This window comes from Callospermophilus lateralis, chromosome 4 (genome assembly GCF_048772815.1).
Source record: "Callospermophilus lateralis isolate mCalLat2 chromosome 4, mCalLat2.hap1, whole genome shotgun sequence".
Classification (NCBI taxonomy): Eukaryota; Metazoa; Chordata; class Mammalia; order Rodentia; family Sciuridae; genus Callospermophilus; species Callospermophilus lateralis.
This window is the reverse complement of record NC_135308.1, coordinates 24,168,592-24,187,905: the sequence shown is the minus strand read 5'-3', so window position 1 is coordinate 24,187,905 and position 19,314 is coordinate 24,168,592. Positions and strand designations below refer to the sequence as shown.

Genomic DNA, 19,314 nt, shown 5'->3' with positions numbered 1-19,314 from the left:
TAATGCATACTATCAAAGTTACCATCAGAAATATTTTAAATACATCTGTGGAGCTCTTATACATATACAAATGATGTTCATCCTCCTAGCTCATATTTACTTTGGATGTCAGTTTTAAATAGAAATACCAATGAAACTTTATAAGTTCTGTAGATGATATCAATAATAGTACAGATAAATGGGCAGGATTTAGATTTAATAAGAGTGGCTGGGAGCAGCTTCACAAAAGAAGTAGCACTTTATCTGAGTCTTAAAAAGTGGATTTTACTGATGAAAATAGGAAAAACATTCTTATCCCAGTAAGAGAAGGATGTGCTTCAATGCACTGAATTTCAGAAGTACTGAAAAATGAAAAACACACTAGGTTGCTAAGAATGGAGTAGATAGAATCAGAAAAGCAAATGATATTAAACTGTACTGGATTATAAATATCAATTCCATTATTTTATTTGACTTCCACATGGGTCATGACTTCAATGCTTAATAGAGTCAATTTGCTAGATCTTCCCTCTCTCAATAAATGACTATAAAACTGGATAAATGACATGGCTCCATTTTTTAAGCATAGAATAAGATGCAGTCAGAATTGTTACTACAGATTATTTAATCAAATAATGGTGCTGTGTTATCAGGGAAGGGTTAACTGAGTTATCAGTAGGCCTAAATTACTCACATCCTGCACATTCCCAAAAAAGGTCTGCTCTTAGTACTGGATGTTGGCCAGCTGTGTAAAGATAAATTCTCAACCCTTAGAACAGTATGCCTGATAAGGGTACTTCTGTATGCCTGAGGCCTTAGCCACACTACCAGTCTACGCAGATAAATTCACCCTGACAGAGTCATCTATGGTCAATGCCTATTTTGGCTGAGGTGGAGTGATTAGAGGGTGGGGAAGCAGGAAAGGGCTGCCATCTGAGTAGCTGAGGTCAGCCATGTAGACAGATCCCAAGCTCATGAGACAGATCCCAAAAATAAATGCTGGACATGAGACTCAGGTAAGCTTCACTGGGTGATGCTGATACTTCACATGAGTTACACACCACTGCTGGAACACTAGGTATGCCCATGCATCTGGAGGCTTGCATCTGTTTTTTTTTTTTTTTTTTTAAATAGATTTTGTCCCACGTGCCTTTTTATCAGTGGTACCTAGATTCAACAGTATGTGATAGCAAATCAAATGACTAATAACACAATAATATATTTTGTTATTGTAGTGAAAATAACCATCTATAAAATTAGTAAAAAATCAGTGTGTCAAATCATACATTTACATGAATATTTGGAATGCAGAATTTGGAGAGAATAAATAGGATCTTATATATAATTTATATCTTACTTTCTTGTGCCTAGAAGTAAATATTAAAACAAAACAAAAACAAATAGACCCCCTGGTATCTCTGATTAATTAACTGAAAGAGAAGACTAGGATGCTGGAAATATGGTTGTGTTACCAACTTTCCTCTGCTCACCTCTTTGATTCTATCATCAGCATTTTTCAGTGAATGGTATTTGAGCAGGTTAAAGCACCAGACTGTGCTCTGAACTGGATGAGACACAGATGTAGGTCACTAATTTCTGAGGTGATTCAATCTAACAAAGTTTCCCATGTCCCTATCCCCTTCCAAAAACATATGCAGTAGGGAGTTTCCCTGCTTCATCTCAAATCAAATGTGGCAACTGCAGAGCAGCTCATTTGTAATTCACTGGAACTTTAGATTAAGAAAATAGTAAAACTGCCTTATCATCAACTTTCAAAATAACAACCACCAAACCTTGCCATTCCACTTCTATACACCTTATGAAAACAGCCATTTTAGCTTTATCCTTATAATCACATCATTAATCATTTGATTTTTTTTTCTCATTTTGATGGTATCAACTTTGTTCCAGACTCTCCAGTGGATTAGCCATGCTCAACACTAGCTTGCTTTATTTAAATCCTAACTTTGCTGACATGGTTCTCTGCTATTGTTGAATCTTATCAGCCCATTCCTTATGGCTCTCAGAGGCTTAAAGCCAAGATACTCTGTGTTAAACCCATCACCACATCATGCCAAACATTTCCTCCCAACCTGTATCCCTGCATACAACCTTCTCACTACTTTCTCTTTTAAAAATCCCTCCTAATAATCCATTTAACAGTGAGAATTTTTCTGGACAATATCTCACCCTGGAACATGATTCAACATTCTCTTGAATAAAAGATTGAGAAGACAAGAAAGGACTAGAATTCAGAAAAGTTATTGTTAGAATCTGTTTTAAAAATAAAGACACTAAGGTTTTATCCATTTTCTTCCATACATGCCTATATGTACATGGATGAGCTATAATATATTGATATTAAGAGAAGCCTTAAAATATGCAATGCACCTCAACTTATTTTCATACCTGTTCTATTAACTAAACACTACAGGTCTGGGTGTGTATGTGTGTGTTATAAGCCTCCTAGATGATTAACTCCATGAGTGCAGGACTATTATCTATTGTGTCCCTAAAAGTGTATATACTGGCACTCGATGTGTATTTCTTGAAAAAAAAAATAGGTTGGTACTGAAAGAGAAGAACTAGTCATAGGGCTTACCCTAATCTATTTCAAGGTCTCCTATAAAGATATGGTAATTAAGACAACATGTTTAAACAAAAGAATAGACAAACTGGTCAATGGAACAAAATTAAAATCTCCTAAGTACATACGCAAAAATAGTCAACTGATCTTTAACAAAAGAACAAAGACAATTTGATGGAGAAAGGATAGTATTTTCAACAAAAGGTAATGGAATAAATAGACATTCACACATTGGCAAGTGAGCAAACAAGGAAACAGCAACATAAAACTAGACAGAGGCTTTACAACTTTCATATACATTATTGACTCAAAGTGGGGGGCAGACCTAAGTGCAAAAGGCAAAACCATAAAACTCCCACAAATGACATAGGGGAGAACCTAGGTGAGTCTTGTTTTGGTGATGACTTTTTAGATACAACATCCAATGCAAGATTCAAAAAATTTTAATAAAACACATATCTAATATGGAATTAGTATCCAATATATAAAAAGCTCAACAAAATAAGAAAGCAAAAAACTGAATCAAAATATAGGCAAATGATGTGAACAAACATCTCACCAAAGAATGCTACAGATAGCAGGCGTTAGTGAAAAGATATTTAACATGATGTCATTAGAGAACTGTAAAATAAAATAAGAACGAGATATCTCTACACAGAGATCTCAATGGTACTGGCTAAAATCTAAAACACTGATCAGGATTTGCTATGACACCAACTGCTGGTGAGGAAGTGGAACAAAAGAACTCTCCATAATTATTTGTGGGAATAATTTCTATGTCAACAAAAGTATTGTATATGACACTGTGCTAGTTGATATGTGTCATTATATGCTTACCAAAATCTACAGAATGTCCAACAGTGAAATCTACTATGAGACAGGAATTTCAATTAACCATAGTCTATTTTTTATTGGTTGTTCAAAACATTACAAAGCTCTTGACATATCATATTTCATACATTAGATTCAAGTGGATTATGAACTCCCATTTTTACCACAAATACAGATTGCAGAATCACATCAGTTACACATGCACATATTTACATAATGCCATATTAGTAACTGTTGTATTCTGCTACCTTTCCTATCCTCTACTATTCCCCCTCCCCTCCCCCACATCTTCTCTCTCTACCCCATCTACTGTAATTTATTTCTCTCCTTGTGTTTTTTTTCCCATTCCCCTCAGAACCTCTTATATGTAATTTTGTATAACAATGAGTGTCTCCTTCCATTTCCATGCAATTTTCCTTCTCTCTCCCTTTCCCTCCCACCTCATGTCTGTGTTTAATGTTAATCTTTTCCTCCTGCTCTTCCTCCCTGCTCTGTTCTTAGTTGCTCTCATTATATCATTTGGCATTTGTTTTTTAGGGATTGGCTAGCTTCACTTAGCATAATCTGTTCTAGTGCCATCCATTTCCCTGCAAATTCCATGATTTTTTTATTTTTTAGTGCAGAGTAATACTCCATTGTGTATAAATGCCACATTTTTTTTTATCCATTCATCTATTGAAAAGCATCTGGGTTGGTTCCACAGTCTAGCTATTGTGAATTGTGCTGCTATGAACATCGATGTGGCAGTATCCCTGTAGTACGCTCTTTTAAAAAGTCTTCAGGGAATAGTCTGAGAAGGGCAATAGCTGGGTCGGTCAAATGGTGGTTTCATTCCCAGCTTTCCCAGGAATCTCCATACTGCTTTCCAAATTGGCCGCACCAATTTGCAGTCCCAACAGCAATGTGCAAGAGTACCCTTTTCCCCACATCCTCGCCAGCACTTGTTGTTGTTTGACTTCATAATGGCTGCCAATCTTACTGGAGTGAGATGGTATCTTAGGGTGGTTTTGATTTGCATTTCTCTGACTGCTAGAGATGGTGAGCATTTTTTCATGTACTTGTTGGTTGATTGTATGTCCTCCTCTGAGAAGTGTCTGTTCAGGTCCTTGGCCCATTTGTTGATTGGGTTATTTGTTATCTTATTGTTTAATTTTTTGAGTTCTTTGTATACGCTAGTCTATTAACATTGGCTTGTTTAGACATAGATATCAGAACGTAATTACTATGGAAAACAAGATATTTGAATAGTTTCTTAGTACAATTCAGCTGCTAAAACAAATATGTTCTCTCTCATATGTGGAAGTTAATAAAAATCATCTTGAAAGTAGAACAGTGATTACTAGAGACTGGAAAAGGGTCATGGAAGGACAATGGGAAAAGTTAGGTTGGATCTGATCAGTGAGTGTTGTATGCATGTATGGAAATATCACTCAACCCCATGAATATATACATTTAATATAATGTTAATAAAAGTTTTTGAAAATATTTTCTTGTTAACTGTAACAAATGTACAATATTAACATAAAATGCTAATAACGAGCAATTCACAGGGAAATTAGGGTTGATGTGGGAATTTATTGTACTTTTTTCTTCTTTTTAGGGGGGCAGAGGTTTGGGAATTAAACCCGGGGTGCTTAATCACTGGGCTACATTCCCAGCACTTTTTATTTGTTGTTTGTGCATAGGGTCTTAAGCTTCTTAGAGCCTCGCAAAGTTGCTGAGGGTAGCTTTGAACTTGCAATCACCCTGTCTCAGCCTGAGATTAAAGGCATGAACCATCATGCCTGCCTTCATTGTACTTTTCACTCAATTGTTCTGTAACCAAACATATAAAAAAATCTATTCATTTCTTTAAAGAATAAAGAGTGTATTATATACTTCAAGAATTTGATGTTCTGGTGCAGGTTTTAATACAGGAAGAAGGAGGCCTGACAGGAATATTTGAGTCCAGTTGAAAGATCTCTGTGGGTGTGTGCTTGCATGTGTGTGTGTGTGTGTGTGTGTGTGTGTGTGTGTGTGTGTAACTTAGGACGGGAGTGCTCTCTAGGATAGCAGTGAGGATCCAGAAGAGGAACAAAACAAAGGTAACAAAGGTATGATATGTAAACTGAGATGAAGGGAAGTTTTAGGTTTCATGGAAAACTCAGATATCTCATGCACTGACAAGCTCAAAACTTTGAACCTTCAGAATTCTTACATAGAAACCTAATCCTCAATGTGGCAGTATTAGGAGGTGATGCCTTTGTGGAGGTAATTTAGTTATGAGCTCAGAGCCTTCCTGAATGAGACAGATATCTCTACTAAAGAGTCTCAGGAATCTCTATCATCATCTCTACAGTATAAGGAAAAAAAATTAGAAGACAGCTTTCCAAAAATAAGGGAGCAGGCCCTCACTAAACATCAGAACATTGATCTTCAAGTTCCCAGCCTCCAGAACTATAAGAAATATATTTTTGTTGTTTATAATCCACCCAGTCTATGTTTTTTATAGCCGCTCAAATGTACTAAGACACCATTCAAATATCTCATTTTCCATAGTAATTAACTTTCTCTCCAATATCAGTGTCTAAAGAATAGCAAAGATGCCAGGAGTCCAATAGCAGAGCTCCACGATGAAATAAATGTTGTGAAAGCTGACCCAGAAGTTAGCAACTGACATTGATATAGGCATTTCTCATGTTCAAAATAAAACTTAATACTTCTACGTAGATTCTAGTATCACCCTGAGGCATCTGGGAAGCTCCATTTGAATGGTTTCCAATAGGGACCAAGGCCGGTTTTCTGAGTGTTACATGGGCAGTACTCATACAAGAAGAGATGGCGGAATGGCCAGCTACTGGGATCTGGGGAGGGTGTGAACTGTGTTTACTACCTTGTGCTGGGCATTGTCTGTAACAAGGTTTTAAAGATAAATAAGATTCAATCTCTGCCTTTAGTAAACTCAGAGCTCCTTCTCAGCAATAGTCATAGTCATTATTAGTCATTAGTAGTCAATGCAAATAATAATAGTCATTGTTCATAGCTTTCTGTAGCACTTCACTGAAAGCTCCTTTAAAGGCAGGAACTAATCTTTGTGTATTTTTCGTGCTGCATGTATGAGCTCCAAAATAGAGAGGGAAAAAAAAGAGGCAAAAAGAATGACTTTAAATTAAAAAAAAAAAAAAGAAAAAGAAAAACATTGATTAAAAATAGGAGGAGAAAAGTAGAAGGAAAGCCAAAGAAAAGGAAGAAAATAAAAAGGCAAGAAAAAGTACAGAAAGATAAGAAAAGAATGAATGCAAAGTAGAAGGGAAGGAGAGAAGGAAGGGAAGAGGTGTTAAGCAGACTGAAGAGTGGGAGAAGGGGAAGGAACAAGAAGGAATGGCTACAGAAGGTGAAACGGACCCTCAGGGGAAGCTCTCCGATGTTTAACAGTTTTGGTGTTTTGGTCAATGACATGGTTAAGACTGGTTATTCTTAAGGAACTATTATGATATTCTCGAGAGAAAAGGCATCAAAGAGAAGCCAAGAAGAGAACATTGTAGCCTCGTACATGTCTACGTTTCTCATAGAAGTTTCCTGAGAGTGACTTGCTTTCTTCTAGAATTCATCTATTAAGTAAATAAAGATATATTCCAGAGATCATTTACAATTTCCTTGGTCTTTAAGAGCATTCATATCCATCTTAATATATTGCAGCTGGCAATGATCCCCAAAATCACACTATGTGGGTTTGATTATTTGTGGTGCCATACTGCAAAGAATCTAGTTGTTATTTTCTTTTACACAATGCCTCTTGGCTAAAAATATATACATTATATAAATGAAGACAGCTGATATTTAGTAAAGATAAATACTCAAGATAGCAAACGATATTTCCTTCCTAACTGTAAACCCCATGCTTTTCCTACTTATGACATTTGAGTATTGATTTCAAATTTTTCCATCTATGTATACATAAATACTACCACAACCCTCCAGTTGACCTGTGCGCGCGCGCGCACACACACACACACACACACACACACAATTTTCTAACTATAGCAATAACTTCTGACTAGCTGCCACTTATAGGCAAAAGAGGACAACTGCTGCCCCAAAATAAAAAGCAGATAACAGTGATAAAATGAGGCAAATGAAAACTGTGCACAGAAGTGAACAACTGAAAAAGAAACAGGTATTTTTTCACCTTTGAAATCTAACTTGTTAATTCAACTTGGATTTTGTGTAATTAATTTTAGTCTTTTAATTCCTTTTAGATATCTTCAGATATCTTGCTACTTAATACTTGGAAATATTCTTTACTTTTGTTTTTTGACTGGTCTCTGGAATATAATCAACACTATACTAGGATTTTGCATTTCAACACACATTTACTTTGAGAAACAAACAAAAAAATGTTTATTTTTTTTAATGCAACTCTCTTGTTTGCCTTTTGTTCCCTAGTCCATTTCTGTTTTTTGTTTGTTTGTCTTTGTTTTTGTTTATTTGTTTATTTGCATGTGCCAAGAACTGGGTATTGAGCCCAGGGGCACTTGACCCCTGAGCTACAGACCCAGTCATTTATTTTTTTGTTTTATTTTGAGACAAGGTCTTGCTCAGTTATTGAGACTGGTCTCCAACTTGTAATCATCCTGCCTTAGCCTCCCAAGAAGCTGGGATTTATAAGCATTTGCCAAAATGTCCAGCTCCTGGTACATTTTTAAATGTATTCCAAGGCAATAGAGTAAGTAGTTGATGTTCTAAATCTTTAACTTTGGAAGGAACATTTACTCCTTAAAGCTCTTTAGAAATGAATATTCATACAAGAAGTGGAACAGATGTCTTGGTCAATTTGCTTAGAAAAATAAAATTACAGTAGTTTTTCTAATACCTAAGGTAAATTAAGAGTCAGTCTACTTCATTATGACTTTAGTTCATATGTAATATTAATTAAAATATCCAGTTCATCAACAGACCCAAAGCCAATAGCATTTTTTTCCTCTGTGTTAATTCTGAGAGTAAAGAATAGAACCGCAGCTTCTAATTGAAAGAAATAACTCAGTTCACTCACACTAAACTTAAGAGCTATCTGAGAGTGTTATTACTTTTTTTTTCATCCTGCAGTCTAAGTTAAAAGAGATTGGTTGGCACTAAAAATAAACATAATATATAACCGTCTCTCCGGCATTGTCAAAAGCAATATGGAGAGACTTATGAGGCTTCTTCTATGGAGTTTTAATGAACCTTCTTCCCTCTTGATCCAGCCCTACTATCATTTATTTTTAAAGCAATTGGTCACATCTTTATACTGGATGAGAACCTTTTGACTGATTCTGCCAAAACATAGAACAATAAGGAATGACAACAATTCCAAGCTGGAAGTCCATGGTGAGCTAAATTTTTAGTCAGATAAAAATATGAGACAGAAAAAGAAAGCAGAATATGAATATAGCTTTATAATTTAAAGTACTTATTACTTTGAGGAGCAAAGGGACATAGTGAATACATAAAAAAGTTCTTACTTAAATGTTCAAATTTGATCCTGTCTTTCTCTTTGTGTGTTATACATGAGGGGTACCGGGGATGGACCCCAGGACCCTGTGCATACTAGACTACTGCTCTATCACTGAGCTACATCCTCTGCCCTGTTCCTATCATTTACTTTAATTTTTGTCTCATGGATTATAAACTACCCTGAATACTTTCAGCATTTATTAAAAGGCCAATGCTGATCACAATCATAATAATGTGAAATTAAAACTACTATATAAGCATTCACCTAAATTGCATTGATTAAAGGTCATATCCACTAATAATGAGAGTATCTAAGAAATTTTGAACTAAGCCATGAGTATCTCTTGGCATGGTTTATAGCATGTGATAGGTGCTAATAAATATAACTATTGTTTTTACTCTCAAAATAAATTTACCTATTAAGAATTACATTTATATATGTAAAATATTATTATAACTTTTCATGATATTTACAATTTTATTAAAAATTTCCTGCAAAGTTTTCTTTGTTCCTATTTTTAAATATGTATGCCTTAAAATGGTTTAAAAATAAAATTGGAGTGCAATGCAAACAGAAAACATTTACTCCCTCCCTAAAACAAGGAATCTTCACTATTATTATATTTCCTGACAGGCTCCCTATTATTATTTCACTGTCACAGATACTAAACTATAGCAAACAACTTCTCATTTTTTTGTTTCATACCTATTTTTTTTTGGTACAGGGGATTGAATTTAAGGGCACTCAGCCACTGAGCCACATCCTCAGCCATATTTTGTATCTTATTTATTTAGAAGACAAGGTCTCACAGAGTTGCTTAGAACCTCACTTTTGCTGAGGCTGGCTTTGAACTCAGGATCCTCCTGTCTCAGCCTCCTGAGCCACTGGGATCTAATCTGTTTTCAATGCACAATTTAAAAAATGGCATAGTTAATTCACAATAAGACATAGGAGAAATGCAATTATTGGAAATATGAGAATTAAGAAATATAGTAGGAAAAAAATTGCTGTTGTTAAGTTGAACTTCTTCAATAATTCAAGATTTAATCATAATGAACCTGTGAAAGGTAAGTCAGAAGTACTTAAGCTTATTGAACATGGTTTGGTGAAAAAATATTTCTACCTTTATTCCACATAGCTCAAACTAATATGTAACTTCCTGTAGTTATGAATATATGCCAAAAACAATCAACAAATTATGTTTTTTACACATTTGTAGCTTTATCATAATAAAGGTAAGAAATAACAAATATTCTCATATTACAGTTTAGAAAGTACCTGGAAACTACTTATGATCATAATCTTCAAGATTATAGCTGCTATTAGGCTCATAATTTGATGCTGTTTTAATGAGTTCATTAAAAGCAAATAAACTATTATACCACAAATTTTTTTTAAAAACTACTTTTAACTATAATTCTATATAATTTATTTTAATACTATATGTATATTTAATAATTTATGTGGTTAAAACATTACTTTAAAAGATGTTGGTAGTTTTCACCAGACCACCAACGTGGACAACCATGACATTTTTGTATTAAGATCCTCTTGCTAATAAATACATCACTTCACTTGTTATGCTTCAATAAGTATTATTTGCACCAATGTGACTTGCAATAAACTAAAATTCAAAAATTCTAAAACAAAATTTGAAAAAATATTTTAAAATGATATAGTTTAAATCAATAGATAGTTCATGAAACCCCATAATCCTATGCTTTCATTTTATTGCACTATACTCAAACATCCACAGATACTAAAAACTATATATGTTTTATATACAAACAGAGATATGTGCATGTGTATGCACATACAAACTGAGAACAGAAGAGACAGGAAAAAATACAAAGCTTCAATATGAACACAAATACTATATTGTGTAAATTACATTATATAGACTTGAATGTGTTAATTTATTGCTTTATTCTTTTTGTCCCTGTGACCAAAGTATCTGATTAGAAAAACTTAGAGGAGGAAAATTTTATTTTGGCTCACAATTTCACAGGTTCAGTCGATGGTGGGCCAACACCATTGCTTTGGGCCCAAGATGAGGCCTATCATGGCAAAAGGACATGGCAGAAGGAAGTGGTTCTGTTTATGGTGGCCAGAAAGCAAGGAAAGAAAGGGAAAGAGGCCATATGGAAGATGTACCCTTCCAGTGCATGTCCCCAATGAACATAGAGCCCATACTATGCTATGCCCCACCTACCTACAATTACCACCCAATTAGTCCATTCAAACTAAGTTGGACTATTTAGGTTATACTTCTCATAATCCAATCATCTCACCTCTGAATATGCCTGCATTGATATATGAACTTTTGGGGGGCACCTCATATCCATACCGTGCACTTAATATAAATTTCATAACTATTAGATGTGGTTACACTTTATACCCCATTTTATGCATGAGGAATTGAGGTACTGTAAAACTTACTATTTTATCAAAATGGAAGACCTAGTTCTTTCCAAAATCCATTGTATCTACTCTTCTATCTATTGTCTCTCTGAGGTAAATTAATAAAGGATATTTCCCTTGGAAATCAAAGGACATTTCAGCATTGTTCCTTGAGAGAAAATGAAAAATAGTTCAGGTTAGTCAGGAACAGTCAGGAATTTTTCAAATGCATTTGTTAAATATAAGACATTGGCTAAGAGATTTTATTTTCAGCAAAGTGTGAGGAAGTATGGGCTCTATGTGCTCAGTACCTATCTCTTACCTTGCTTCCACCAATACACCTTCATTTGTCTGAGTTTCATAGGTTAGACTTCCATAATTTTTTGGACCAGATTGCTTTTAGATATTTAAATGTTAAAGATAATACAACTTGTCTTTGTTTTTTAAAAATATGTAAGAAATATTCCCTAAACATATATTTAAACAAAATGATCTTGTTTTAAAGCATTTCACTTACAAAAATATTAATAATCAAGAGCAAGGCAACATTATTAAAAGAATAAAATTGATCTAAATTTAAAGCAAAACATAAAAATTGTAATATATGGATAGCCATAAACATCTTTTCACTTTTATCCAAGAAGTCTCATTTCAGTGTCTTTTATTACAAAAAATAAATTTGTAAAGTAATTTTTAATTTTCTAAACTATTCCTATTGCATTACAAACATATGTACATGTATGTGTGTGCACACACACAATCACACACACAAACATCCTATTGAAAAATTACATAGTAAATGAGATAGAATGTTTACCAGCAAGGAAATATAGTCTTCTGGTTAATGATATTGATTCTCTATGATTATCAACATCTTATTTATGGAATGAGGGTGCAAAGAACTTTGGAAAACTGCATTATTAAAAGGATTATAGGTTATAATTGTGGCAAACCAAAACACTTTTGGGAAAGAACAATATTATCTTGCTAATGTATATACAAAAATAAAATATTTTATATTGTCTACAGTTCTCTGAAAAGCTGTCTAAAATATGTAATCATTGATTCTTAAAAGAGAATGAAAACATAATTTGAGCACAAAAATCAAAATCCTCCTTTGTAGTGGCTATTTTCTATTCTTGTAATCCAAGGTTAGTGTAATTGAAAATAATAAGAGACTATTTATCTCCCTCTATTTCATGCTTTAGACCTTAACTAAGTAAATTTTTGAGCTAAGCTATAATAGAATTTCAGTTTAATTACAGAAGTTATGTTCTAGAAAGCTGCTGTGCATGCTGAACTAGCAACAGTGAACAACTGTAAGGAAAATATTGATGAAGAGTTAGATATAACTTTAAGTCCTAAAAACAACTCACATTGGTGGATTCTAATTTCTTGACAAAAATAAATACTGAAGTGCTAAGTGATTTCCATAATTCCACCCCATGAACAGGTGTTAGAATTATGATTCAAATCACAGCAAGGAGCCCAGAGAGCTGCACTATGTGCCTGTGTCCCCTACTGACATCTCTTCCAGTCATCTCTACAGGAGCTCTGAAGCAAGGAGGCAGAAAGTCCCCTTGTCCCACCTTGGCTGAGAACATGTGTATCAGGTGAGCGAAATATTTCTCCACTTTTCACATTTCTAGAAATATTTATTTTAGTGTTACAAATAAATTCAGGTGAGTAGGTGACTCCTCAAATATTGAAATTTGCAAATAAAGAGGATCAATTATAATACCAACAGTAAACTTACATTGTCATAGTGAAAAATGACACTTTGATGGCTAGAGTTCCTTCTTGCAATAATTCAGAGCTTTGGTTTCCTTCCCTGATGTGACATTACCATCCCTTGGTACCTCTGGTTTTCTCTATGCCATTTCCAGAAGTAAAAGAGTGAATCTAGAGAGCACATCTACTCTCCAAAAACCTTGGCTGGAGATGGCATGCATGACTTATGCTCATATTTATTACTAGGAACTAGCCTTATGATCACATCTTAATTTAAGTATTTGAAAAATGAAACCCTAGTCTTGGTAGCCACTTCCTATTATCAGCTCCACAATATAGAAGAGGAAGCAAACTTTTTAAATTAAACATTTATATTAACATTGACATGAAATTATTATCTAATATGAGTGCATAGTTAAATATCCCACTCATGATTTTAGTTTTTTCCTCTGGTACAGAATCTAATTCAGGATTATACACTGATATCATATAAATTTATAGTCACCTTTAATCTAGAAATCATTAGTTTATCTCTGCCAGATTTACTCTAAAAACAGAGACATTAACAGGCATTTTTGTCTTCTAGATATTTTTACCTGGAACTGGTGAAAAGATGATTTTGGATGGAAAATGAAAACAAATTAAGAAGCATCACTTTGTGTACAATTGGAAGGTTATCAAAGTACCACCACTTCACTTAGTAGCTATTGCCAGGCAAATGGATTCATTAATACATGACCCTGTTAGTGACTGAAAAGTGTGTTGGTAAGTAATTTCGACATTTGGATATTGAAGTCCGTTAAGTATTATTCATGGAGTGGAGAACAGAAGACGAATGTCCTCAGGTTGCAGACAAGCAAGCTCGCAGATATGCTGGTTATACAGTATTTCATGCTGATTGTAATGGAGCAAGAAAGCAGTAGACTGCAGAGATCTCAATCAGCTGGAAGCAAGCAACTCCAAAGAAAATACCTGCCACAGCAACCATTTCTGACTAAATTGCTTGTTATCTTTACAAAGCAACCCTCTTGGTGCCATTTATTTATATGTTTCCTATTACCCTGAGTGCAATTCTCAATGCTATATCGGTTCTTAGGGAATCATTTTTTTCTGAACTGAAATCACTGCTCCCTCCAATCTTATGTTGTCACAGCCCCACATCCAGCACACACAAGTGCAAAGTACTCCAGACAATATCTTCTGCTCTCTTTCCATAATCCATCCTGTCAAGTTACTGCCCCCAATGTTATGTTAGCATAACAAATCTAATGCTATTCCAAACCTCTTATCTGAAAAACAAAAATCTACAACCAAAGCTTGCAGTTTAAAAGGGAAGATGAAACTGAAAATGTGGCAGAGTTCTGTTATCTACGAAGAAACTTGGCAGGCATCAGAGAAACCCAGGTTTCCCCAAGAAGATAACGATGGAGCCTGCAACTGTGAACACAAAAATGACAGTGGGGGATGGGTTCATCTCACTTATCTAGGAAAAAAATGCCCTGTTGATACAAAAGGCCAGTCAGACACAAAGTTAATCAGAAGAAGATGAGGGTAAAGTAAACATTTTTAAGGAATAGTAGTAATCCTGATCATTTTCTGAGTTGACAATTGACCCCAACCACTGCAACGAACAAGCAACCAAGACAGTGACAGTTCACCTCTGAATTTAAGAGGTGACATTAACAAATATTAATCAAAAAAAGATGTTCTGCCCTTAGAATAGCTACACTCATTATCTCATCGTTTCGCTGAACAATATCTTGATACCAGGAGAAGGGCATTTATACAAGTACAAACTTTGCTTCTAATTATATATATTTGGAGGTTAGTAATTTTCAATATTAAACTCTGAAAGTACTTTTCTTTCCACTTCTTACAGATATATAATTTTTATATCTGTATTTACTACTGTTGCTGTAATCATTAATAGGAAATCAACACTCATAGTTCTGTGGTTGTCAAGGATTAAAAAAAAACAAAAAACAATTTCTGGCAGCCTCCAGGCCTCATTGTTTTATTAACTTCTAAAAACCTCTAGTTGTTTTTTGCTCGTGTGTTTTTCTTAGCACATATTCAGATGCAGTATGTTATCCTCTGACAACATAAAATTTATTATAGATCCATAAGCATACATAAACATACAGACACACACAGAAGTGCACATGGGTAGTCTGGTCCCACTGGTTAGCTCAGTGCCACAGTAACTGCAGTGTTTACCAGTGGGAGGTTACAGCCACAAAATATAGCAACAGGAGAACTGTAAAATAATTGTTAGTATAGACAGGATCTAAATAAATAATAGTTTTTTCCCTCAAACTATGTTAAAAGGTGAAAAAAAATCTTATTAACCCGATAGACATTTGTGTCCAGTCACTATATTGTTCCATTTAGGGTTACCAGAAAGAATGTCAATCAAGTTTATAGATGATTGTGACTTTGCCACATATCCATATAAAGTATTACAAGAAAATGTACCCCATTCTCCTGAGATCATCTAGTTTGTGTACTGTTTGCATAGTAATTTTTTTAGTCAGGCTAATATTTTCATTTTCTTGTTCTATTTCACTTATATTTTATGAGGCTATTGGTTTAGTACTGTTTTTACATTGAGGAACAATGATCTTTTATATAGAATATTCAATTTTAGTATATATCCATTTTGTCTTGCCAACACATGAGCTAAAGGCAAAATGAGGTATAAAGAACATTTAAAAACTAAACTAATGGAATATTTCATTATTATTCCATTATTCTAATAGTTACCTCACTGGCCACGCTCTGTTTTAATAAAACTAATCTCATAGAAAGGGAGAAACTAGTATAAAGAAGTACATGATCTAAATAGTGTTGTTACTAATCAGTGATAACAGTGCTGTGAAGTTGGGAATATAAATGTAGATTTATTAAATTGATGATATTGAACAGGCAGCAACTAAGGCTTTCTAAGACCCCTATGGCCTGAATTTGAGTAGAAAATTAATTAAAATTAAAATAAATGGGATCACTGAGCACAAAGCAATAATGCCCTCAAACTTCTTACCTTGTTTATATTTTAAAGAACAAAGAGTATGTGATTAAACAATGTATAAATTTATTTTTCAAGGCTGCATTTTAGAAAACAAGGATTAAACAAAACAGATGTGGTAACAACTCAAATTCTTAAGGGCAGGTCAACCCTTAGTATCTGTAGGGCTTGAGTCAAAAAATGCAAATAAATATCACCCCCACCACAATTCTAAATATTTAGATGGTGTACATCAAACTAACAAATTTAAACAAGATACACTCGATTCTCCCCACTTGACACATGTTCCTTTATAACAAAAACATCAAAGTGTATGTGTATAGATTATTTATATTTCTAAAAGTCAAATAAGATATCAGCACCACCAAGCTTGGTATTGGCAGTGGCTCAGGAGGCTGAGACAGGTGACTGCAAGTTCAAAGCCAGCCTCAGCAACTTAGCAAGGACCTAAGCAAATTAGGAGACCCTTATCTCAAAATAAAACATTAAAAAGTTGGGAGTGTTGCTCAGTGGTTAACCACCCCTGGGTTCTGGGTTTAATCCCTGGTATGAAACAACAGCAACAACAAAAGATATAAGAGACAATGAAATTCAATTACTATTGCATTATATTTTGAGGAATCTTCTTTTGTTTACCATGATGGCTGATCCCTTTCTCCACATTCTTACTTACATTTGTTAACCTTTTGTCTTTCCTATCAAACCCATCCTAACTGGCAGGAGAGGGTATCTCATTGTGATTTTGATTTGTATTTCCCTAATGGCTAATAGTATTGATCTTATTTTTCTTCAAGATATTTGTGGGCAACATTTTTCCTCTTTTGAGAAATGTCTATGATGATATTAAGTGAAATAAGCCAGACACAAGAAGACAAATATAGCACGTTCTCTCTCGTATGTGGAGTCATAAGATAATGGACCTGAATGTTGACTAGAGATTGGCAGAGGCTGGAAAGTCGAAAAGGGAAGTGACAAAAGCGAGCTTAAAGAATGGATTCCAAAATGCAGTTAGAGAGAAGAAATGAGTTCTGGTGCTCAGTGCACAGTAGCTTATTATAAAGTTCATAAAGAGCTAGCAGAGGAGGGCTGGGGTTGTGGCTCAGTGGTAGAGCACTCGCCTAGCATGTGTGAATCCCTGGGTTCAATCCTCAGCACCACATAAAAATAGACAAATAAAATAAAGGTATTGTGTCCAACTATAACTAAAAACTAAAATTTAAAAAAAAAGAGCTAGTAGAGGGAACTCAAAAGCGCCAAACATAAACATAATATGTTGAGATAGAAATGTCCATTACCCAATTGATCAGTACACACTGTATACACATGTTGAAATATCACACTGTATCCAATATATATATATATATATATATATATATATATATATATATATATATATATATATATATATATAATTATGACAGGTTAATCTAAAAATTAGATTTAAAACATAAAGAAGACTTTGGATCTATAAAGGCCAGAAATCAGTCAAAAAATTAACTTGTGCATTACTTTTCTGTGAATCTTTTTTTTCATAGTCCTATCAATATTTTATTTTTTTTGTAATTGCATCTATATTTTATTGTCATGCCAATTTGTAGTATATTTTATATTATTTCTTTCTTATTAGAGGTACAGTTTAACATTTTACATGTCTGCTAGCCTTTAATAGTAAGCCACAATTCTATTATACAACTTAAACTATCACAAATTCAAAATTAATTTAGTCTTTTGCTAAAAAAATCCTCATTCATTTTTCATAGGTTATAGTTTCTATTTTCAACATGTATCTAAAAGGGTGATGGTAAAGTCAAGTTTAATATGGATTTCATCAAGATGTTCCATTTTTAAGTAGTTCAGAAACATTATATGGAATATTTGAATTGTTTCAAATAATGCCTCTGCAATAGACAGTTGAATCCCCATCTCATAATAGTAAATGCATACTTCACATCATAGTTGACACACATACACACAAAATACCACATCTGGGTTTGGGCTAAAAAGCTGGCTTATTCCCATTTTTCTTTACATATTAGTGCCATTTTCATAATGTTTTCTTTACTAATCTTTTAAACGAATGCATAAAACTGAAAAGGATTTTTTTGAAATTCTTTGACCCTTCTTTGGAGACATCTCTTCTTCCATGACATTATGCTCTTAGCTTGAAATAAACAAGCTCTCGAGGTGAGAAGATTTCACTCTGTAATTGATAATGAGGTAGGAAAGCCAGCCAGAAAAGAAACTGCCTTTACAGATCCCACTGAAAAGGAGAAAAGGAATCATATAGGAGTCGGGCGTTTGAGGCCTCCCTGAGAACAAGTCACAGTCACAGGTTCTTTCTTTCTTTTGGTTCAGGAGGTGGAACTCAGAACAGAGCAGGACCTCATCATGCATGTTAAACACACTCTGCCGCCTAACCACACTGGCAGCTCAACAGAGATCCTTAAAACAGAATCCACAAAGTTTTGGGTTCTGGCAGACAAGTGTTAACTCAATCATAACGTGGGTTTCTGTGATCATGAATAAAAGGGTCCTTTTTTGAGAAGAGAAGAAATAGTTACTTTTTAGTAATTTAGCTGTATGGATTTTCTACATGAGCATGTAGAATTTTCCATCTGGGGAAGTGGTAAGGCCAGTAAAAATATTAACAGAAAAAGAGGAGTGAAGATGATTCCAAAAAAATTTCATTTTTTAGGACATAAATTGCAACATGATAAAAAACAAGGGATGAATGCCTTGCTTGGCACTCCTGTACAGAAAAAAAAAAAAAAATCTATTGCATTTGTGCAATATGAGAGAAATTAATTTGACAAGTCAATTAATTTTGTTCTTTTTTTTAACCCAAGTGCAAAATTTGGCTGCCCAACCACAAAATAACCCTGCCTTCAGATCATGGCCTGAAGATGATGTGGGACAAGGGCTACAGGGAAGCTTCCTCCTAAAGCTTGAATAGTGAGTTACAGAAGAGGATTAGTGCCCTGGACAGTGCTCTGCGAGTGCCACATAAATGTGGAACTCCAAGTGAAAGAAGCACTATGGTTTCTTCTTTATTTATTTCTTTATCTATTTATTTATTTGTTTTTCTCTTGCTGGAGATTGAACCCAGGGCCTTGTTCATGCGAGGCAAAGCACTCTACCAACTGAGCAATAACCCCATCCCTCCCCCCAGGGGGTTTCTTGAATACCTTCATTTTGGCATGTGTGATTGTGAGATGCAGAGATCCCATCTACGGGGCCTGAGGACAGAACTGTTCCAGGATGTACTTTCTTTCAACCCTGTACTGT

General features: G+C 34.4%; 1 protein-coding gene across 1 annotated transcript in view; it reads right to left on the bottom strand.

Moving 5' to 3' along the window:
- Positions 1-19,314, bottom strand: part of Galntl6 (polypeptide N-acetylgalactosaminyltransferase like 6) — a 1,038,819-nt gene that overhangs the window by 993,268 nt on the left and 26,237 nt on the right. The gene's annotated exons all lie outside the window — the stretch shown is intronic.